This window comes from Staurois parvus, unplaced genomic scaffold (genome assembly GCF_062004578.1).
Source record: "Staurois parvus isolate SC_StPar_1 unplaced genomic scaffold, SC_StPar_1.0 ptg003834l, whole genome shotgun sequence".
Taxonomy (NCBI): domain Eukaryota; kingdom Metazoa; phylum Chordata; class Amphibia; order Anura; family Ranidae; genus Staurois; species Staurois parvus.
Window position 1 is genome coordinate 11,956 of NW_028321629.1, and position 24,819 is coordinate 36,774.

A 24,819-nucleotide genomic window follows, 5' to 3' on the forward strand; every position below is an offset into this window, starting at 1 on the left:
GTTTGAGAGAGATCATGCTAAGCCTGCACCTCCTCTTATGGAAGGAGAAGAATGTTGGTATCTACCATGCTTTGGTGTCTACCATCCTCGCAAGCCTGATCAGATTAGGGTGGTCTTTGACTCAAGTGCTCGTCATGAAGGCGTCTCCCTCAATGACAATCTTCTCACTGGGCCTAATCTGAACAACAATCTCATAGGAGTTTTACTTCGCTTCAGACAAGAGCCAATTGCTGTTATGGCTGACATTCAGCAGATGTTCCATTGTTTCATCGTCCGTGAAGACTACAGAAACTTCCGATGGTACCGAAATAATGATGTCAACGATGAAGTCATAGACTATCGAATGAAGGTACATGTTTTCGGTACCAGTCCTTCTCCTGCAGTAGCAATTTATGGACTGAGGAAAACAGCTCAAGAGGGTGAGAAAGAATTTGGATCTGATGCAAGACAGTTCGTCAAAAGGAATTTCTATGTAGATGATGGACTCAAATCTCTGCCCAATGAAGAAGAAGCTTTTGACCTTCTTACCAGAACCCAGAACATGCTTGCCACTGCAAACCTCAGACTTCACAAAATCATCTCTAACAGCGACAAGGTCATGACAGCCTTTCCTTCTGATGACCATGCTGTCAGTTTGAAGAAATTCCAACTAGGATCTGCCCTTTCTGTTACACAACGCAGTCTTGGATTGCTTTGGAATGTTAAACAAGACACATTCACATTTCAAGCATCAGCCTGTGACAAGCTCTTCACAAAGCGAGTATTGTCTACAGTGAACAGCATTTATGATCCATTAGGTTTCATTACACCTTTCACCATTCAGGGTAAGATACTGCTGAGACAACTTACTTCTGAAAGTTCAGACTGGGATACCCCCTCACCCAAAGAGAAACAACAAAGGTGGGAATCCTGGAAACAATCTCTAAATCCTGAACAATGGCACTCTGTTCCCACTAGTCTTAACCCTGCTGACTGCGGCAGTCATGAAGTACCTACTTCTGCATTTCGGTACACATCTTGGCTTTATCCATCATGAAAGAATGTTCTGTACACCTTTACTTCAGGCCTATAAAGGAACTAGTACTTCTTTTGCCCAAAGAGGAAGACAAGTCATCTACTTGATTTAAAGCAAGGTAAGAAGGAATCGTGCATGTTGCTGCCTACCCCTCTGAAATTGGATTTCCATGTCTCAGCCTGGATTTTTGAGACCAACATTTGCATTATGCTTAATGTTTGCATTGTTTTCCCTTGTTCTTCCCTTCCCTCTTGTTTTGCAGATGTTCCTGGAAAGAATCTTTATTATTATATTGGACTTGAACTAACGTTTATTATACTAGAAATCATAGATTTCGACGGGGAGTGTTGTTTCACATGACTGTCAAAAGCCTTTAAATGTTTTCAGTGTTTTGTCTCTGCTCCTCCCTTTCCTTTAATTTAGCTAATGTTGCATAGATAGCCCTCCCCCCTTCCCAGAGATGCATTGCAGCAGCCTCATGGCAAGAAGCAGAAACAGTGTGTTCCTTCGACCTATCGAATGTTTATTGTTGTAAGATTCTCTCAGTTTATGGAATATACTTCACAAGATCTGCAAGATATCATTCTGATTGAGTCACTGACTGTGGACACCAACTGAGGTTGAAGTTATCGCTATCTCATCACAACTGTAAGTTACAGAGATCACACTATCAATGCTTAGATTGGACACACAGAACATGTTACTTCTTTTAGAATGTTTATTGTTTTCTACATTTTTTTAACTGTCATATTAGGGGGGGGGGCTTTGATGACATATCAGGGGTCTAAACAGACCCAATGTCTCACTTTTTAGACAGAGAAAGGAATCGAGGCCATAGATTCCTCAGTTCCCTTCTCTGCAGCTTCAGTTGCACAGCTAAATGAGTAGGAAACGCTCATAGGCTTCCTTGTTATTCACAAACTGAAGCATAGTAAACACCGTTTACTGTGCTTCAGTGATGAACGAACACATTGAGCGATCAGTACCAATCACTCACTGTGTTCAATTAGGAAAGGAAGGGCCCGGTAAATGTGACATATTTACCGCACCCCGCTCTACATCCTAAAATGACCACCCTATGTTCTCTCAGCAGCTGCCACGAGGAGGGAAGCCAGCAGTGTTGCAAGGGAAGGAAACACAGGAGGGCCAGGACAGCAGGTGAAAGGAGGGCACAATGGGGGGCTCAGACAGCAGAGGGGTAGAGAGGCACAAATACTAGAGCTGATTCCCCTGCAGTGCAGCCAGAGGGAGGGAAAGGAAGAGAAGCCTGCAGCACCTCAGGGGGAGCCACAAGAGGATCCGTGTCAGCTATAAGGCAGTACAGCTGGTCCTCCTGTATGGCAGGTCTTGGGCCCCCCTTTTCAACTGATGGGGCCTAGTACAGGAGGGCTGTCTGTACTGCCTTACCTGTGGCCCTGCTGCAGGGGGAGCCACAGTAGGATTGATTTCAGCCATAAAGCAGTACAGCCGACCCTCCTGCTTCTAAGGTGCCTGGGCCCCCCCTGTTGAACTAATGGGGCCCGGGTCCAGTTGGCATCACCCCCTTATTGATGACCCTGCACATAGAAAACAGTTGTTTTTTTTCTGTGCCCTAGCAATGACTGCTGTTCTTTCAGTGCAGAAAAATGCCAGTCACCACACTATATGTCAATGGGCACTAATACAGAAACGTTGGAGTTTAATGATATATTCCACCTTTTGGTTATGGAGTTGGAGGAAGTAAACAATGGATTTCAAGTGTGGTGGTATCACTGCACTTGTGCTCCATTTAAATTCCTGCTGCAGCCTTGTAGTCTTCCATTCACAGATTTGAGTAAATTGATGTGTGAATGGATGACATGGCTGTGTTTGGCTCAGAAGCAACAGAAGTCTTCTGGGAGGAACACCCCACAATTCAGTTGGGCGGAGGGGGTGGTTGGGGGGTCAGCTGGAGAATGACACCATGTTTCATGCTTTACCCTAAATACACTCACCAGCCACTTTATTAGGTACACCTGTTCAATTGCTTGGTAACACAAATTGCTAATTTGCCGATCACATGGCAGCAACTCACTGCATTTAGGCATCTACTATAGATGTGGTGAATATGAATGTGGTGAATGCAAGTATTTAAAAAACTGCTGATCTACCAGGATTTTCATGCACACCTAACTATAGGGTTTATAGAGAATGGTCTGAAAAATAGAAAATATCCAATGAGCAGCAGATGTGATGACGAAAATGCCTTGTTGATGTCAGAGGTCAGAAGAGAATGGGCAAACTGGTTTGAGATGATAGAAAGGCAACAGTAACTGAAATAACCATTCGTTATAACCAAGGTATGTAGAATACCATCTCTGAATGCACAACACATCGAATCGAAGCAGATGAGCTACAGAAGCAGAAGACCACAACGGTACACATTTTCCAGCAGGATAATGCAACATGTCATAATGCTCAAATCTGGTTTCTTGAACATGACAATAAGTTCACTGTACTCCAATGGCCTCTACAGTCACCAGATTTCAATCCAATAGAGCACCTTTGGGATGTGGAGGAACGGGAGATTCACATCATGGATGTGCAGCTGACAAATCTGCAGCAACTGTGTGATGCTTTCACATCAATATGGACCAAAATCTCTGAGGAATGTATCCGACACCTTGTTGACACCTTGCTGAATCTATGCCATAAAGAATTAAGGCAGTTCTGAAGGCAAAAGGGGGTCCAACCCAGTATTAGCAAGGTGTACCTAATAAAGTGGCCGGTGAGTGTATGGGTGTAATATAAACAATGTCAAATAGATGCAATTAACCTTTAAGAGAAATCCTTTACTGACTACCCTAAGGTATTAAAGATGCAAGCTTTCAGGACATTTTGGTCCCTTCCTCAGGCTTTCTACAATTCATCATCTTTAATAACGTAAATTATTCAATAGGGGGTATCATTTAAAGCAGAATTCTTTATTGTAGAAGAGCATGTGATGTATTTTCTGCAATAAACCAACTTACCTGCCTGTTTTGCACATGAGCAGCTCAGTGTACATTCTGGAGCATGCCTCTGTGCCTGAATGGTTGAACTCCCATACACCTGGATGGGTGTTATATCACCCACCTGACTGGCCAATCAAAACAGGCAAAGAACCTGGCAGAGGCCAGGAGATGTCGGGGTAGCATTGCTGGAGCAGAGCTAAGTATCTGCAGATTTTAGTTCCGCTTTAAACTCCAAACTTTCTCTGACCTGTGTTTAATAGATTGTGCTTTCACATTACACTAGAAGCCATTTAACTCTTTCATTAATTCGTGTGATGCTCAATGATGGGATAAAGTCATGTGGTGCTAAGGGACAGAGCCTGCATGGAGGTGCATGCAGAGCCAGTGCCACCTTAATAGCATCATGTGCCCCTGGTCAAACTAATGCACTGGGGACCCTACCAGGGAAATGGTGATCTGTGGCGCACCTCGGTAAACAGTGGGTGTCAGCTGTCAGCTTACAATAGCCCTACAGGGGGTCACAATTTCGACCTGGCCCCATGCTGCAGAGGGCCCATGCAGCCCCCCTGTACTCCTTGATGGGAGGAGCAGTGGCGGCGGCTGCATATAGAGGAATCAATCTCTCCATGTTCCTCCTGCATCTGCTGAATGCCTGCGGGAGGGAGAGGAGGAGAAGCGTGCTCTATGGCTGCGCTCCCTGTGCTCTTCAATCTCCCACATCCCAACCCTTGTGCACTCTGGTGACCCCCCCCCCCCTTCTGCTCTCTGGCAGTCCCCCCTCCCTCACAGCAGTGCCGGGTTCCGCCCTCCCCTCTCCCGCTGGCTGCTTTGGGGGGAGGGATGTGTCAGGATGGAGAGTGGGGAAGGGGCCAGTAAATGATTCCTTTTCTGAATGGAGAGTCTGGGATCATTATCGATCACTGACTCTGTTCCTCTTAGATTGGAAGCTCTAACGAGCAGGGCCATCTGATTCCTCTTGTACCAAATTGTATTGTAACTGTAATGTCTACCTTCATTTTGTAAAGCGCTGAGCAAATTGTTGGTGCTATATAAATCCTGTATAATAATAATAATAACTGAAGTGTAGTAAACTGTGTTTACTATACTTCAGTTTGTGAATGAACAGGAAGCTCTGTACAGAGCTATTCCTGTCCATTCATTCTGTGCAGCTGAGGCTGCAGAGAAGGAGATTGACGGCTGTGTACTCAATCTCCTTGCTCTATATCAAATGTGAAACATCAGAGGTCTGTTTAGACCCCTGATATCTCACCAAAGCCCCCCAAAACTAAAAAAAAAATAAAAACTAATTACAAAATAATATTGTAAAAAAAAATTTTTTTTAAATGGTAAAAAAGTTATGCCACTGATTGAAGTCATGTGACCAAGGATGCTGTGGGATGCAGAAGCACATGGGGGTTGATTTACTAAACCGAGAGTGCAAAATCTGGTGCAGCTCTGCATAGAAACCAATCAGCTTCCAGGCTTTTTTTCCAAAGCTTAATTGAACAAGCTGAGGTTAGAAGATGATTGGCTACCATGCACACCTGCACCAGGTGCTGTACTCTCTAGCTTTAGTAAATCAACCCCATGGAGTACAGAGCAGAGAGAGTCTGCAATAAGGCGCATGCAGGGGGAAGCCATGAAGCCAATGCAGAAGTGCTGGGACTGCGGAGGATTGGGTAGGAGAAAGACAGCACTGTAGTTATTCAATCATGGGAAGGGACATCTCTGGAAAGGTGCTATTATTACTTGTGAGATATCTAAAGGGCAAGTGCTATTTGGATTAAAAAGACATTTTGATCACTCTATGGCCGTTCCCGCTCAACAGCAGTTGATCTAATGATTGACTTCTGTCAAACAGGACTGTTGGAAAAACTTTGTTGATCAGAGGCTGTAGCTACTGATCAGTGTAGATGACAGTGGAGGAGTCCTGCTGCCAGAATACAATGGCACAACGAAGAGGATTCCTTTGTCCAACTTACAATTGTAGATGCAGAATCTGTTTATTTTTTTTTGATCAGTTGAAAAAAAAATGCGTTGTCTATGACCAGTCTTAGAAACAAATTAATTCCTGTTTCTGACTCTAGTTGGCCAGAACTAAATCTCTGAACGAATGGAGAATGTGAATATTCAGTCTCTTCCAGGGGACAATACATCACTCCCTCAAGTACATCTTCTCATTTTGATTGCATAGAGCTTATTAAAAAAAAGTGGCTGTTCATTTTTATCAGGGTTAGCACGTAAATCAGTGATCCAGAGAGTATCCGATCACCCGCCAGGGTCAGGAAGGAATCTTCCCTTACAGCAGATTAACATATTGGCAGCACTGGGGTCTTCAGCTCAAATCCCAGCCATGATACTACCTGCCTGGAATCCATAACAGATCAGTAAAATACAGACAGAGATCCTCCTGCGCAAAAGGGAAATACACCTACTGGAAGCTGCCAGCACTTAACCTGCTACCCAAACAGTGTAAATATTATTAAAATTATAAATAGTGCAGCGCTCAAGAAACAATACTAACTCAAATAATATAATAAATGTGCTCACATGCAATAGTGTCACAAAATTAATAAAAAACAAGTTATTAAGTGAGATATCTTTATAAAGTGCCACTCAGTATTATTCCCTATCACTTAGTGCCCATATAATCAAACAGATATAAAAAATAAAATACCATTTGAAAAATCAATATTCACAGTGCTCCAAGTGTAATAACGTGACCACACTTTATATACTACTCAAGAAAGTCCAAAAAATTGTAGAAATGTCCATAAAAAACTGATAATAATAAATTCATGCAATGTGCAAACAAAAGTGGCAAACGAATGTGTTCTTAATCCGCAACCGTGCCACTCTTCACCTCCTAAGGCTAGATTGCCTCCTCACCTCCTCTATAAACCGACCCCTAAGGGCCAAACAGCTTTCAGGATCACTCTGGATCCTTATCCCCTGGCGACAAGCACTTCTCCTGACTTTGTAGATCACTTTAGGGGACATCCATTACCCCCAATCGGAAGCCTCTGGAGAACAATTGCTCACCAACCCAGTGAGCAGAAAAGAAGAATCCTCTAAGTGCAGTATTAAGGCCAAAACACTTTAATGGTAATACTCAAATATACATAGCCACTCACATATGTCCATAGTCTTCCTTAGCCAGTATGTGGGTGTGCTGCATGTAATCAGAAGGACTTCCTGGGTATGAGCACATTTATTATATTATTTGAGTTAGTATTGTTTCTTGAGCATAACAGATCAGTGCCACTCCTAGCCTGCAGTATCAGTCTCCCAGGTTGACACTCTGTATTGAGTTGTTTGCAGAGATGAAGTACATTTTGCTCCAAAATATAATATAGCATACAGGTACTGCCGCACACTGTATTTGACTCCAGTGTAAGGTAAATGAAAGACAGGCTTTATCTCAAATCCTCACCCATTGGTCACGATTCTCTGACATGTTTCACCCACATTGGGCTTAATCGTGGAGGTTACCTCAAAGACTCAAAGATTAAGCCCAATGTGGGTGAAACATGTCAGAGGGGTGTGACTGGTGGGTGGGGATTTGAAATGAAGCCTGTCATTCCTTTACCCTAGAATAGAGTGGAATATAGTGTGCAACGGTACCTGTATGCTATACTACCTGCCTGGAGTTTGCATGTTCTCCCTGTGCTTGCATGGGTTTCCTTCGAGTTCTCCTCTTTCTTTCTTTCTTTCTTTCTTTCTTTCTTTCTTTCTTGTTATGTGATAAGATAAGGCACTGAGATCTTGAAGAAGTTAAAATTATTTATTTATTACAGGTACTTATTTAGCGCCATCAATTTACGCAGCGCTTTACATATATATACAGTCATGGCCGAAATTGTTGGCACCCTTGATATTTCTCCAGGAAATCATGTATTTCTCACGAAACGTATTGCATTAACACATGTTTTGCTATACACATGTTTATTCCCTTTGTGTGTATTGGGACAAAACAAAAAAAGGGAGGAAAGAAAGCAAATTCGACATAATGTCACACAAACCTCCAAAAATGGGCTGGACAAAAGTATTGGCACCCTTTCACAACTGCGGATAAATAAGAATGTTACAAGCATGTGATGCTCCTGTAAACTCACCTGGGGCAAGTAACAGGTGTGGGCAATATAGAAATCACACCTGAAAGCAGATAAAAAGGAGAGACGTTCACTTAACCTTTGCATTGTGTGTCTGTCTGTGCCACACTAAGCATGGACAACAGAAAGAGGAGACGAGAACTGTCTGAGGACCTGAGAACCAAAATTGTGGCAAAATATCAACAATCTCAAGGTTACAAGTCCATCTCCAGAGAACTAGATTTGCCTTTGTCCACAGTGCGCAACATTATCAAGAAGTTTGCAACCCATGGCACTGTAGCTAATCTCCCTGGTCGTGGACGGATGAGGAAAATTGATGAAAGATTGCAACGCAGAATAGTCCGGATGGTGGATAAGCAGCCCCAAACATGTTCCAAAGACATTCAAGCTGTCCTGCAGGCTCAGGGAGCATCAGTGTCAGCGCGAACTATCCGTCGACATTTAAATGAAATGAAACGCTATGGCAGGAGACCCAGGAGGACCCCACTGCTGACACAGAGACATAAAAAAGCAAGACTACAGTTTGCCAAAATGTACTTGAGTAAGCCAAAAGCCTTCTGGGAAAACGTCTTGTGGACAGATGAGACCAAGATAGAGCTTTTCGGTAAAGCACATCATTCTACTGTTTACCGAAAACGGAATGAGGCCTACAAAGAACAAAACACAGTACCTACGGTAAAATATGGTGGAGGTTCAATGATGTTTTGGGGTTGTTTTGCTGCCTCTGGCACTGGGTGCCTTGACTGTGTGCAAGGCATCATGAAATCTGAGGATTACCAAAGGATTTTGGGTCGCACTGTAGGGCCCAGTGTCAGAAAGCTGGGTTTGCGTCCAAGATCCTGGGTCTTCCAGCAGGACAATGACCCCAAACATACGTCAAAAAGCACTCAGAAATGGATGGCAAAGAAGCGCTGGAGAGTTCTGAAGTGGCCAGCAATGAGCCCAGATCTAAATCCCATTGAACACCTGTGGAGAGATCTTAAAATTGCTGTTGGGAAAAGGTGTCCTTCCAATAAGAGAGACCTGGAGCTGTTTGCAAAGGAAGAGTGGTCCAAAATTCCGGGTGAGAGGTGTCAGAAGCTTATTGATGGTTATAGGAAGCGACTGATTTCAGTTATGTTTTCCAAAGGGTGTGCAACCAAATATTAAGTTAAGGGTGCCAATACTTTTGTCCAGCCCATTTTTGGGGTTTTGTGTGACATTATGTCATATTTGCTTTTCTGCCTCTGTTTTATATTTGTTCCAATACATACAAAGGGAATAAACATGTGTATAGCAAAACATGTGTTAATGCAATACCTTTTTTGTGTGAAATACTTGATTTTCAGGAAAAATATCAAGGGTGCCAACAATTTCGGCCATGACTGTATATTGTACATTCACATCAGTCCCTAACCCTCAAGGAGCCATCTATAGTTTGGAGTGCATAGTACATGCCGTAGCACTTCCAACACCCCTTCTCAACAACATGTGCTTTGCTACATAAAGGTGAGATTTTTCTGTAGTTGACTATTACATTCCTTTAAGAATGGCTCAGTAAGTGCATCTCTTCTAACGGGCAATTTTGAATGTTGATAAAATCTTGCTTTTGAGTGTCTCCAATCAGATGATGCTTCAAGTGGATGTACTTGGTCGTAGGATTGACCCTTTCTGATTGTGTCAGCTTTATACATCCCTGGTTGTCTTTGAAAATGGGGGTGGGTTTTGACATGTCTATGCACATGTCCAATAAAAGTTGGCAAACCCATATTGCTTCTTGTAGTTTTGCAGATGGGGGGAGATCTGTGAGTGTTCAGGTTTTGTTTTCTTGCTTGTCCCTACGGATAATTTCACATTAACTGTCGTAATCGGCTCTCATTAACTGTGTACTAATGATCAAATTATCAGACAATCGCTTCGAAAGTTGTATTTTTCATCTGATTTTCTCATTGTGTGTACTCATCATTATTGTTGGTCCTGTGGATTGTTGCACCAACCGCGTGGTCACTGAGTCACTTTAAAGGTGGCACTTGGCTTCGCTGCTCGGCTTTCCAGATTGAACAGTTCTTTTTCAGGAAACCAGTCTTTTTACAGTGAGAACATGCTTGGCTTTCTTTGCTTTGCTTTTTGCTCTTGTGCACATTAAAGAGTTCTCAATGTGTTCATTCTGCATATTTTCTTCCTTCTGTTATATTCATCAATTTATTTTCCTTTGGCTTATTCTAGTGTTAATTCTTGGTCTGGCCTGGCTTCTAAAGCATTATTAAGGGCATTATATGACTCTGGAAGGCTACATCGTAGTAGCGCCACCACTTGGTTATCTTTAATCTCCAATTGCACATACGTACTGTAGCTGAAGCAAAAAGTGTGTGTCTGTTCACTCTGGGTCTCTTGTTTCCCCATAGGAACCTTAACAACTGCTGTTGGAAAATTTGTAAGTCCGACATGTTTAGCATTATTGGCAAGGTACGAAACCAATACAGAATTTTAGGCAAAGTGTTAATTTGTACAGAGTACAACCTACCGAACCATGATGGGGAATGAATGGCCCATTTGGAAAGATCATCTCTCAATTTTTTATATAGGGGGGGATAGTTTTGTTGATACAAGGTGTCAACCGACGAAGTTAGATTAATGCCTAGATAAGGTAATGTATCCACATGTACTTACATTTTTAAACAAAAAATATTCTATATACAAGTACAGTATACAATCCCAGCAAAGTAAAACCCCCAATCAAAAGCTCTAGGTCGACTGGCCAGCCATTTTTTCAGGCTGAAAAAAGGTGGAGAAGGGTGGGAGTGGCAATCATGTCAATCAGAGTGTCTCCTTTGGGATTATAAAAACCCCCCACAAAACTTAAAAAAAAAAGTTTTTTAAAGGGTTACTTAAGACCTGATTCGCACATTTTTCAATACAGTTTGAAAAATGTGTGAATCTTGGGAAAGATCATTGATAAATAGACCCATTAAAGTAGATAGAAACCCTAACGGAATAGCCTTTGGTTTGCTAAAGGACTGTGCATAATAAACAAATGTTATTTTTGATAAAAAAATATTTGTTTTCACTTTGTTTTCATCCTTTTATACATCTCAGTGCTTCTGATCTCTTGCAGCCTCTCTGCAGCCAAATCCTGTCTACATGCATTTCAGCATTGACTGCACAGCATTTTTCAAGGTGGGTTTCCTGATGGTGACAACAATAGACCATGCCTGCATAATGAGCAAGGAAGAAAACAAACTGTAGCTTTGAACAGTAAACATCAAGAACCTGTAGGTCTGTTGGAGACACAATTATATCCCAGTCCAGTATCAAGTAGACTTCCTTAACAATGTCTTATTTTTTGTTACAAGGTATATAGGAAAAAACAATGTAAAAAAACTTCTATATAGCCTGGTCATAATGAAAGGTCAAAAGGAAAGGTGGTAGAGGCAGGGTTAATCGAAAATTGGACATATTGTAATGGATTATAAGGCTGTGGAGGGATTTAAAAAGGATGTTCCAATAGTACCATACAGGGCTTTTTTTTTCCTCTGAGAATAAGTGCAGGAACTCTCCCTTTCCGAGTTGTCCCCTGGCTCCGTCCTGCACCATCCCTGGGTTCCACCCCTTACCAGTACAGCCCTTTTAGAGAATACAGAACCAAGTATTGATTTGTACAGAATTTGTAATAATAACAAGAAAAGCAGTAAAATGATCCCCTGCAGCCAGCAACAATAAACCCACCCAATGGACCATCTGCAACCAAATACCCCCCCCCCCCAAGCAGCAATAGTCCCCCGGCACCATCAACAGATCTCCCCACAGCCAGCATCAATAGACCCTCCAGCAGTTAGCAACAATAGACCCCTCCCTCAACAGTAGATCCCTCCCAGCAAAAGTTGACCCCACAGCATTATAACACCCCCCAGCAACAATAGATCCCCTATTATTAACAGTAGACTTCCCCAGCATCAATAGACACCCCTCCCCACAAAAACGCTGGAGGTGCGTTCCCCCATGTTCTTGCTGAAAAAAAGCCCTGATACCATATGCTATGCATGTAATGTACAATATGTACCCAATGGGCTTTTAATCATGTAGGATATTCATTTTCCCTCATTTATAGTAACTATTTGACTTGACGTAAATAAAGAATTTAATTTTTGTGATTATTTGTGTGCTGGCATGTCTTTGAGAGACTTCCCACCTGAAAAGTCCCAAGAACAACAAGAGACCGGAGGAGCTGGCAGAAATGAGTCATAGAGCGTTAAGTATGAAGGAACAAAAAAAGAAAGAAAGGTAGCCAAAAGAAGCTAAGTTGGAGCTTGGGCCTGCTACACCCCAATGTGGACTAATGCCCAACCTTGAGAACGCAATGTGAAGTCAGTCAAAACATTTCTTACTCGACATAAGAACATCACTGTTCTGGGCTGTGGAGCTGTGCAACTGTATGCATGCTAGTAGAACCACTTCAAATTGAAAAACATCTTCTGTTCCCTTAACATGAGATGCGTATGGCTATGGAAGTTTTCGAAAAGACTAGGATGTTTGGTCCTATCATAAGATGTGACTTCAGCTTTGCATCCTGAAAACACCATGGTAGGTGTTGTAGTGGGGTTAGAGTGGCTGATTGTTCTATATCTACCCACTGCTTAAAGGCTTTATGCCTGCACCATTCCCCTACCCTTCCCAGGAGTGCTGCTGTTAGGGAACCGGGTATGACCAGAAATGTGTGGACTGACACAGGGAAGTAGCAGGCTTCAGGAACACTGGCGTAGTCAGGGCTGGAGAGGTGGAATGGTCAGGCAGGCCGTTAGGTACTGTCAGGCACCGCCCAGCGGGATCTCTAGTAACCCACAGAACAGGATTCCCCAGGGCGTGGAGTTTAAGCCCCAGTCTGCCTTTTCACCAGAGCCCCTGATGGTGGGGATGGACTTGGCATAGGACTGAGACCAGGTCACGGCCCCTGAGTGCACCCAACTGTGGTAGAGGGGTCCGCCGAGGGTATGTACCAGGGGAAAGCCTGATGTGAAGGGGCTGGCAAGTTTGGACAGTAGTGACTGGATCCGTGCGGGATGGATGGATCGTCTGGGTAGCGCCAGGCGTAGTCAGGCAGGCCAGGTTAGCAACGTGCGGGCAGTGAGATACCGGAGAAGCAGGCAGAGAACAGTCAGGGTCACAAGCCGGGTGTCAAGGTCCTACCTTTTCCCTGAGGTTATGTTACTCCATGTGCTGGCGTCCATCTTGGATTCTGCTGTGCATGATGGGAATCCTTTTATGCCTTCAGGTTTCTGTGGTCCATCCCCCAGAGGGGTGTGGCTGATGACATATAAGCCTGTGGCCCGCACATGCTCTTTGCACTTGTGTCTTGTGTCTTTGTGTTGCTATTACTCTGTTCTGACTCTCGTGACTCTCCTGGTATCTGATTCGGCTTGTGACTTGACTATTCTTTGTATTCTCCTTTGATCTGACCCTCTGTTGCTGAACCCGACTCGTGACCTGTGATTCTCGTCTGCTGTCCTGTACTGTTTTGTCCTGTTGTTGTTGACCCCGGCTTGTCTGACTACTCTTTTGTCTCTTCCACCAGCTACACGCCATTGGCGGCGGCCATTACCGCAGCTGAGGTGTCTCGGGGGCCGCGACCTGGTTCCTGGCTGCGTCAAGTCCATCCCCACCATCAGGGGCCCTGGTGAAGGGCAGCCTGGGACTTAGACTCCGCGCCCTGAGGGACTTCGGTCTGTGGGTGGTGGTTGTCGTCAGCCAGTGCGTTACATTGTTAGGCCTGCCTGTCCGTTCCTCAGCCCCTGCCCTGACATTACACAAGTGCCATGAACCCTGACGGTGCAGGCACGCCTTCGCTCCCAATGCTAGTCGCCAGACTCGATCAACAGGATCACCTGTTGGATCAGTTCACTCAGGCGTTGCAAACTCTGCTTGCACGCACTGCACACCTTGCTCCTGGTGCTATTAGGCCGGTAGTCGCTCCGGTGGTCTCTCCCGCTGCTTCTCCGCCTATTGCGTCCACCACCTCGACGGCTGCATCAGCGGCGCCCAGAGGTATGACTGGTTCTGCCCCTCTTCCACAGCGCTTTGGGGGTGAGCCGAGTCAGTGTCGTGGGTTCCTCAACCAGGTGGGTATTTATTTTGAATTAATACCCCACGCCTTTCCGTCTAAAAGGTCAAAGGTGGGGTTCCTAATTTCACTACTCTCAGACAAGGCCTTGGCCTGGGCAAATCCCTTATGGGAGAGGAACGACCCAATGATTCAAGATTTTTCCGGTTTTGTCGATGCCTTCCGTAGGGTATTCGACGTACCGGCTCGTTCCGCCTCGGCGGCCAAGCTGCTCATGACCATGCATCAGGGTTCACGGACCGTGGCCGAGTACGCTATAGAGTTTCGTACCCTGGCGGCAGAGGTCGGTTGGAACAATGAGGCTCTGGTGGCTGCGTTTTCCCATGGTCTTTCTGACACATTGAAGGACGAGATTGCAGCTAAGGAACTGCCTGTGGTGTTGGAGGAGCTCATCTCTTTCCTGATCCTGATTGACACCAGGCTCAGGGAGAGGCCTTCACTCAGGGAACGCCTGCGGAGGCCTTCCAATTGACTGGCACCTGCGTTTTCTGTCCCACCCGTTCCTCCCTCTCCTCCCACGCCTCCTGGGGATAGCTTGTCTGGTGGGGAACCCATGCAGCTGGGGTTTGCTCGCCTTTCCGAGGAAGAGCGGGCCGCTCGGCGTCGGGAGGGTCGCTGCCTGTACTGTGGCCTCGGTGGGCACTTTTGGCAGTCTTGTCCGGTCCGTCCGGGAAACGCTCGCACCTGAGATCATGTCGGGGACAGATCTTGGGTGGAGTTTCCTCGTCCCCGGCGTTCCGCAAGGATAAGCCACTGATCACCGTGGTCCTTTCTTGGACGGGGGGCTCGGTGACGGCCCAGGCGTTGGTAGACTCTGGGGCCGGTGGGTTGTTCTTGGACAGCTCGTTTGCTGCACAGCACTCCATTCCCCTGCAGGCTCGTGCTGCCCCATTGGTTCTCGAAGCAATAGATGGCAGGCCCCTGCAACCGCCGCAGGTTACCCACGAGACTCTGCCAATAGAGGTAGCCATTGGGGCTGTTCACAGGGAGTTGGCCTGTTTTCAGGTGATTTCTTCCCCACACTATTCGGTGGTTTTGGGGTATCCCTGGCTCCAGAGGCACAATCCAACCTTCAATTGGCAAACAGCCGAGATTCTCTCATGGTCTCCACAGTGTGGGGCCGGGTGCATCCGGGGGCCGGTTAAGGTATTGTGTGCCTCCTCGGACTCTGCGTTGCCCACCGACTATGGGGAGTACCGGGACGTGTTTGATAAGGTACGCGCTGGTACCTTACCACCGCATCGTCCTTACGACTGCGCCATATCCTTGCAACCCGGGGCCACTCCTCCACGTGGCAGGGTGTACCCTCTCTCGGTTGCGGAGAATAAGGCCATGGAGGAGTACGTTGTGGATGCGCTTTCCCGGGGGCACATTCGTAAGTCTACTTCCCCAGCAGGAGCGGGTTTTTTTTTCATAAAGAAGAAAGGTGGGGAATTGAGGCCCTGCATCGATTATAGGGGTCTCAATCGGATTACCATTAAAAATGCATATCCAATTCCTTTGATTTCTGAGTTGTTCGACCGCCTTAAGGGAGCAACAGTCTTTACCAAACTCGACCTTAGGGCGGCGTACAACCTCGTACGGATCAGACAGGGGGATGAGTGGAAGACCGCGTTTAACACCAGAACTGGGCACTACGAATACCTGGTGATGCCCTTCGGATTGTGTAACGCGCCCGCGGTTTTTCAGGAATTCATAAACGATGTCCTTCGTGATTTGTTGCAGCAGTGCGTAGTGGTTTACCTGGATGACATCTTGGTTTACTCTACCTCCTTGGAGTCCCATGTCCAGGATGTCAAGCAGGTGCTGCAACGATTGCGTGAGAACGGACTCTTTTGTAAACTCGAGAAGTGCGAGTTCCATCGATCCCAGGTTGCCTTTTTGGGCTACATAATTTCCGCGGAGGGATTTTCCATGGACCCTCAGAAGGTTGCGGCGGTTCTGCAGTGGCCTCGTCCCAATGGTCTTCGGCCCATTCAGCGCTTTCTGGGTTTTGCCAACTACTATCGGACGTTCATCAGGAACTTCTCCACATTGGCAAAGCCTCTCTCTGACCTAACCAAGAAGGGGAGTAACCCTCACGAGTGGCCATCCGAGGCCATCATAGCTTTCAAGGCTCTGAAAGCTGCCCTTGCTTCGGCTCCGATTCTTTCGCATCCCAATCCTGGGTTGCCCTTCGTCCTCGAAGTTGATGCTTCCGAGACGGTAGTAGGGGCTCTCCTGTCTCAGCGTCGGTCGCCCGATGGACCCCTACTTCCCTGCGGGTTCTACTCCAGGAAGCTTTCCTCGTACCAGATTGGAGATCGGGAGTTGTTGGTCATCATTCTGGCTCTCAAGGAATGGAGGCACCTGCTCGAGGGTTCCGCGGTTCCGGTCCTCATTCTTACCGATCACAAGAACCTGACTTATCTTTCGGAGGCCAAGAGATTGACACCCCGCCAGGCCAGATAGGCTCTGTTCTTGTCACGCTTCAACTATGTGGTTTCATATTTGCCTGGTTCCAAGAATGTCAGGGCTGATGCGTTATCACGGCAATACTCTGAGTTGTCCAGGGAGGACTCTGAGCCAATCTCACTTATACCTCCAGATCAGATCCTGGCTGCCATTCGCACCAGTCTGACCTCTCCCCTTGGGGAGCAGATTTTGGCGGCTCAAACTGATGCTCCTCCCGGGAAGCCGGAGGGTAGATGTTTCGTACCCGAGGGATTGCGCACCCGCCTGCTGCGTACCTACCATAACGCCAAAACTGCCGGGCATCCGGGGAAGAACCAGATGTGTTGGGTCGTCTCTCGCTTATTCTGGTGGCCGACCCTCCGTGCCGACATTGCCTCTTATGTAGCGGCATGTTCGATCTGTGCCCAGAATAAGTCTCCACAGCATCTCCCTTTGGGTCTTCTGCAACCCATTCCCAATGGGGAGCATCCTTGGTCACATCTAGGGATGGACTTTATTGTAGACCTCCCGGTGTCTCGGGGTCATATGGTCATCCTCATGATCGTCGATCGGTTTTCCAAGATGTGCCATTGTATCCCACTCAGGAAATTACCCACAGCGCAAGAACTGGCCACGGTCTTTTCCAGGGAGATTTTTCGCCTGCATGGGTTACCTAAGGTGATTGTCTCAGACCGCGGGAGTCAGTTCGTGTCCAGATTCTGGCGCACCTTCTGCTCCCAGTTGGGTATTAGTCTCTCCTTTTCTTCAGCCTACCACCCGCAGTCCAATGGGGCTGCGGAGTGTTCCAATCAGGCCTTAGAACAATTCCTTCGGTGTTATATTTCAGACCATCAGGACGATTGGGTCGATCTCCGGCCGCGGGCAGAGTTTGCCAGGAACTCGGCGGTCAACTCCTCCTCCGGGATGTCTCCCTTCATGGCCAACTATGGGTTCCAACCCGCGGTATTACCTGAGAGGTTCTCACCACAGGACATTCCGGCTGTGGAGAACCATCTTGCTGCCCTGCGTTCTTCATGGGGCCTTGAGGGACTCAGCTCAGCGCCAGAAGTTCCAGGCTGATCGCAGACGGTTGCCCGCTCCTTCATACCAGGTCGGCGATCGGGTGTGGTTGTCTACTCGCAAGCTTAATCTTCGGGTGCCCACACCCAAACTAGCTCCCCGTTTTGTCGGTCCTTTCCGCATTCTCCGCAAAGTGAATCCGGTGGCCTATGCCCTTGCCCTTCCGTCTGGGATGCGGATCTCCAATATCTTTCATGTTTCCCTGTTGAAACCTCTGATCTGCAATCGCTTTACTACCTCTCTTCCTCGGCCCCGTCCTGTCCGGGTTGACGGTCATGAGGAGTATGAGGTGAGCCGGATCCTGGACTCTCGATTGGTGCGCGGTCGATTACAGTTCCTGGTTCATTGGCGCGGTTATGGTCCCGAGGAGCGTTCCTGGGTTCCTTCCGCGGATGTCCATGCTCCTGCCCTCCTCCGCGCTTTTCATACCCGCTTTCCTCAGAAACCTTTTGTTGAGCCGCGGAGGGGGAGGGGCCCTTGAGGAGGAGGTACTGTCAAGGTCCTACCTTTTCCCTGAGGTTATGTTACTCCATGTGCTGGCGTCCATCTTGGATTCTGCTGTGCATGATGGGAATCCTTTTATGCCTTCAGGTTTCTGTGGTCCATCCCCCAGAGGGGTGTGGCTGATGACATATAAGCCTGTGGCCCGCACATGCTCTTTGCACTTGTGTCTTGTGTCTTTGTGTTGCTATTACTCTGTTCTGACTCTCGTGACTCTCCTGGTATCTGATTCGGCTTGTGACTTGACTATTCTTTGTATTCTCCTTTGATCTGACCCTCTGTTGCTGAACCCGGCTCATGACCTGTGATTCTCGTCTGCTGTCCTGTACTGTTTTGTCCTGTTGTTTTTGACCCCGGCTTGTCTGACTACTCTTTTGTCTCTTCCACCAGCTACACGCCATTGGCGGCGGCCATTACCGCAGCTGAGGTGTCTCGTGGGCCGCGACCTGTTTCCTGGCTGCGTCAAGTCCATCCCCACCATCAGGGGCCCTGGTGAAGGGCAGCCTGGGACTTAGACTCCGCGCCCTGAGGGACTTCGGTCTGTGGGTGGTGGTTGTCGTCAGCCAGTGCGTTACATTGTTAGGCCTGCCTGTCCGTTCCTCAGCCCCTGCCCTGACACCGGGTTCAGTAACTCACGGGCAGCACGGTACAGAGGATCAGGCAGAAGGATGGTCAGGCAAGCCAGGGGTTCAACAGGAGACAGTCAGCAGAGGTCAGGATCAAAGCAGGGTCAGCAACTAGGCAGATAGGCAGGAACACAGGATACCAGGTACAGGGGCTCATGGGAAACATACACCAAGGCACTGATCACAGGCCTGGTCCTGCTTAAATACACCTACTGCAATCAGCTTCAGCTGATGGCTGACTGCAGGAGTGAGCTTCTGGTTGCTGAAAGCACCCGCTGGCCAGCCCTGGTACTGCAGTCCACACGGCGGGTGAGTCCCACCACCAGTGGTGAATCCATTCCTGACAGCTGCTGTATAATATAATTGGAGTCCCAATCCTTTTGTAGTTTTGAATAGATGTAGGACAGTGTGACATATTCTCACTGGTTTCCGTGACCAAATGAAACAAGAGAAGGGGGAGTGTCTGTAATGGAAAAATGCCCGAGGGATGAATATGAATAGAGCTTGCAAAAATATAAGTTTGGGCAATATGGTTATATTCACACCTCCTAAACCACGAGAAGGTGCCAGAAGTCCACTGCTCCAAATCCTTTAAAATTTGTTGCAGAAGAGGTAGGAAATTAAGTAGGTTCTGGACAGGTCTTAAAGGATATGGGTTCCTATGTATTTAAAGTGGTTGTAAACCTCAAACATGAAATATGAACAAAGCATATCCCTCTATAGTATGTACTAGAGCACTAAGTGTCAGTCTCCTGCTCTGTTTCTTTGCTATCAGCATTACTTACTTCTGACAAGTTTTCCTGACACCAAGAGAAAAATGGTGACAGGGGAGGGACCTCCAATAGATTGACAGCCTCAGCTCTGTTCCTGTGAGCTGTATGGAGGGGGTGTGTCCCTTCCCTCCCATCAGCTCTCAGAACTCTCCTCATTGAGCTCTGCAGAGTGTGACTTCCTCTCCCCACCCCCTTTTTCTGAACTCTTAGACATGCTGTATACATTCAGTACTTTGAAAAGATGTAGAGAAGAGAAGACTGCAGATAAACAGGTACACCTTATGTAGGAGGATGTGTTGCATCTCTGTGTATCACCTGAAGCAAGACACTTCACTTGATATATGAAAGGTTTTACAACCACTTTAATTTTATAGGGAGCACATAGTTTTGACCTATGCCAGCTTCCCCTCAGATATAGAAATCACGTTTTTGGTAAAATCTAAATCGTATATCATTGTAGTCTATAACTTGTCATTTTGGCTGGATCTGACAGCAGTCAGAAATATAAGATATTTTCAGGCTTCAATTATTGATCATGTTGTCACTGTTGTCAGGATTTTTGTATGTATTTTGACTTTGTTTTCCCAGATTATTAACAAGGGAGAGATGTTTATGAGTCCCACAACAGAGGTCAGGGCATGACCTAGACCTGATTTGAGCACTGAATGGAATTCCATTGAGGTAACCGCAACTGAAAAATACATTATATTGGTTGAAAAATCCTTCAGCTAGTTTAGATTTATTTGGACCATAACCTACCATAACCTTAAGTAATCTGTGTTACCAGTGACCTATAACAGTCTGTTATTCAAATATGCGTTCTTGTAGGCTTGTACATGAAACCATGTGAAAGTATGTTGGAATAATTTGGTGACTAGATCATTACTAACGTCCAGCCAGCCTCTAAAGTTTAAGGGAAGCTTGAGACTGGAAACTTTTTTGCTTTTGGAAATACATCTAAATGTACTTTATAAACTGTCTACTCTTTATCTAAAGAGTGGAAAAATGCTATTCATTCCAAGAGCATAGTTCCTTTGTATCTCCAAGGATAAAGCTGTTAGAGCATACAAACATTGTATTTATTCATAAAAAGCAGAAATAAAGACTGAAAGAAACTACTGGCCATTCCATTGCCATCACTGGCATTTTTATCCTTGTTTACGCTGTCCTCAGTCGGTCTTCTTTTCAAAGGATGCATGTATTTTCCAATATTCATTCAGAACCTTTCTGTAGTTACTTTTTACAGGTCATTGTACAAAGCTAGAGTAGATGCTTAGATGGATTAAAAATCAAATGAAAAATGACCACACAATTTCATTTGTTCCCTACTGTCTAGAGCAGCTAGACACGATTTTCTTACTACATAATGATCACAAAAGGGTAAAAGGACATCTAGGTTGAAAGGTAGGATCACAGTAACTATTTACCGTCATTCCTTGTAGTTCTGTCAACAGAGAATTTCTTTAAGCTTGGGTTCACATATATGCAGTGCGGTATACCGCATGTGATTTGCACAGGAACCACACCGCATTCCTGTGCAAATCACATGCGATTGCTCAAATCGCACCACACCTGCGCCAAAAACGCGCAGGACCCTTTTTTTGGTCCGCACTAGAATCAGATCGCATGGGTATTCACACCTATGCGATCCGATTCTGCACATTGCACCGCGTTTTGTGGACCGCTTTCGGGGTGTTGTTAATTTTAACATACACAACCACAGCGGTTCACATGAACGAGGTGTGATTCTGATGCGGTGCGGAATTCGCACAGAAAATGCTGCGAATTTCACACCGTATCAGTGTGAACCAGGGCTAAAGGTGCAACTAAAACTCCATGATCAACAAGTCTTTGAAGTAGACAGTTCTATACAATGTATTTGAAAACTGAAGCCATAACACTTTCAGTCAACATTACCTAATCATCATGCTACAGTGTGGGGTGGTGTGGCAGTCCAGTTGCAGGAAACAGAACTTGTAGTAAAGTTCGTACTTCACAACAGGCCCGGTAGAAAGGCACCCGACCAGGAACACTCACAGGATGTAAACAGCGATGTAAAGCAGAGCAGGACTCGTAAGTGCTGACAGAGTCTGTCTTGAGGGGTGGAATGCAGCTTGGCTGGTCCATACCCAAATGGGAGGCTTACAGGAAGGATGGTGTGTCCCTACTCTTCCCCTACATGTCTGGAACCTATCCTTACTGCTATTCACTGTCTTTGACAGATGGGTAACCTATCTCTACACTACCAGAGGCCATCTTACCCGAACCACGCATGCGCGAAAGTCTGGAAAGCTGCACTGTCACCGAGAAGCGGCATACACATTCACCATTATATAAAGCGGAAGTTTACAGCTAGCATGCTCCCTATGAAGACAAATGCTTTGGGAGGAGCAAAGCTGTATACGTCACGCCACCAAGGCCGTCAGGAAGGCCGGCGGCCATCTTTGGAAATCTGTGTACTTGCTGTTTTCAGCCAGATGTGAGTGCATTTTATATATACATGAATTATCCACTCTGTAAATAAAATACTGCACTATCAAGTACCTTCTTGGCTTGTTATTCCACGTGCTTTCCAGGGTGGATACCATTACATGCCTTGAGGGTCCCTGTCCATTTGGTCATGTACATGTGAGGAGATGTCCTTGGAAAGTGTGCGTAGGATCCGCTAATCTACTTGTATGCTGACGTGTGCCAGATGATTGCCTTGGTCCTGTCCACATCCAGATGACCATGACGGGTTATACCATTTACACAAATGTGCAAAAAGGAAAATGTGTGCATTCACATTATCATTCTGTTAGCACTTAGGTCACCGAATTCACGGAATTGGATGATCACTTCAGTGGACTTCATAGTCATCACCATAGTCACGTGACTATATTTATTATTGGATTGCATTTACTGTATTTACGTCACATTTGGACGATTCACGTGATTTCACCTTTACGCCTATAGGCACCTGCACATATCTTCACTGGTATATTTTAGCGCTGCATCCCTATTTTATCAGATTTTTCAGAGGGTAGGAGGTTAACCTTGATGCTAGCAGCTTTATACCTTGCACTCGTTTATTTCCTATGTTTATATATCCCTACACTACCCACACACGGAATACTCCTTTCAGTCCGTGTTCTTCTGATACGCCATGTACTACCATGCACCCTTTTTGAATAACTTCACACCAGGCTCAGGAACAGTTAACAAAACTTTATTGAAGGCTCTGCAGGAGTACATTTCATGAAAAGTTTAATCCCTAATTAGTTATTCCTAGGCTGCCCAGGTGTACCTTTGCTGGTAGGAGTCCAGTCATGGTAAAGTCCTTAGCAGGTAGGTTCACATCAGGGAGGTAGTGATCGTAGATGACTCTGAGTTCCATTTTCCTAGTTGGACCTTATTCTCTGCTCTCATGCTGTCCTTCCTCTAGATGTACCTCTGGACTCAGCCTTTCCACCTTTTTATATCACCACAGAGCAGAGCCCAGAAAAAAACGGGAAAGCGGTAAACACAGTGGTAACCGCTCCCCACTTGGGCAGCCCAGAGCCTCTGTTTAACAAGGACCCAACTTGTAGGCACATGCCTACAGGTATATTATGTTTTCTTGCTTTAAACTTTTTTTTACAGTTCTTCAGTCGCTTCCTGGTTTCTGGCGTAAACCAAAGTGATGTCTTACATCCCAGGAGCCTTCATTGACATTTTTTTCTTTTATCTGGAGGAGGGGCTTTCTCAGCTAAGAACACCCTCCTGTTTCCATGCCTGAGCCAAGGGCAGATGGATTTCAGGAAGTAAATGCTACATGAATCATCTGCCCTTTATCAAAAAGACCAATGTCAGAAATGCTAGGGGCTGTTTTTCAAAGTGATTTCTCAACAAAGTAAAGCATAGAGACATGGACGGATGAATGGGCTTGCTGTGAATATTAAAAATGAAGTAAATATAGTATTTTCAGTTTGTGGTGCTCAGATACCTTTAAATTCTGCTTGAACAAGAGTACTAACAGAATCCTTCAAGTGAGGCAAGTAAATCAATTGGTTTGTAACACTTTAGAGGAATGCACTCTCACCACTCTACCTTCTCATTTCAGGGGACTGGTTGCTGGAGTACTCCTATGAAATCTGATTATCGGGAACTCTATTATATGAAATGTTCTTTTGTGGTTCTAGTGTTGATTGCACATATACGCTCTCCCAGCACAACATATCCAGTGTCCCTTCTCTTATGTCTTCACAAGCCATGTATATCCCTTGGTTCCTTCTTTGAGCTTCCTGCTGCCAGTCAATTGCTGGAATGGATTTTTGTAGGGACAGGGGAAGCCCCTTCCTGACCAGAAAGTCATATACACCTGCAAAGGTACTATCAACACCTTGTATTTTCAAACCAGCAGAGAAAACATAAGAGGGAAGAAAACACAATGCAAGGTTCTTGTGGGCATTCACTTCTCCATTTTGAAAATGACCCTTTTTGGCTGATTATTAGTGTACAGCAGTGGTCTGCAAACTGTGGCCGAAGGGCCAGATGCAGCCCTTTGCTTGCCTTTATCAGGCCCTTGGAGCACTATTTCTCTCTCCGATATTAGGCACTATTTCTCACACTGACACCAATGATGGGGCACCCTTCCTCCCTCTAATACCAATAATGGAGCATACTTCCATTGACACCGGCACATATTCTATTTCCACTAGCCACAGTTCGACCCCCTAAAGTCTGAAAGACAGTAAACTGGTACTTTGTTTAAAAAATTGGAGACCTCTGGTATACAGGATTTATATAGTGCCAACAGTTTGTGCAACACTTTATATTAGACAGCACAGTTATTATACAAGTCAACACAAGAGGGTTAGGAGGACCCTGCTCGTGAAAGCTTACAGTCTAATAGATTTTCCAGAATGGTTTTTTTTTCAAACACATTTCCCTAATTTTCCTACTTTAAGAAAATTATTATTATAGAGTTGAGGAGTTTTTTAGTCAGTAAAAGGAAAAAGCAGTAATCTGTGCAAAAAAAATATTTGCTCTGGAAAAAGGGCTGTCTTAGCTCAAATTTTGACAAAACTCGATCAAAAAAATCAAATGAGTCAGGTGGAAAACTGATTGCCGCATTTGGATATTCTGACAGCCGCAGGTTTCAGCTGTCAAAATACATTAACAGCTTAAGGACTGCCCTATAGCAGATATACTGCTACGGGGCAGCACCTGTGCACAGAATCACGTATATATAG

The 24,819-nt window shown here is 45.7% G+C and overlaps 1 long non-coding RNA gene across 1 annotated transcript; it reads left to right on the plus strand.

Annotated features, from left to right (window-relative positions):
* The first annotated feature begins 1,290 nt into the window (after window positions 1-1,290).
* Window positions 1,291-22,149, plus strand: LOC149427361 (uncharacterized). Its single transcript, XR_016311316.1, has 4 exons — window positions 1,291-1,663; window positions 11,194-11,255; window positions 20,195-20,287; window positions 21,829-22,149. It is a non-coding gene; the product is annotated as an uncharacterized LOC149427361 (long non-coding RNA).
* The last annotated feature ends 2,670 nt before the right edge of the window (window positions 22,150-24,819 follow it).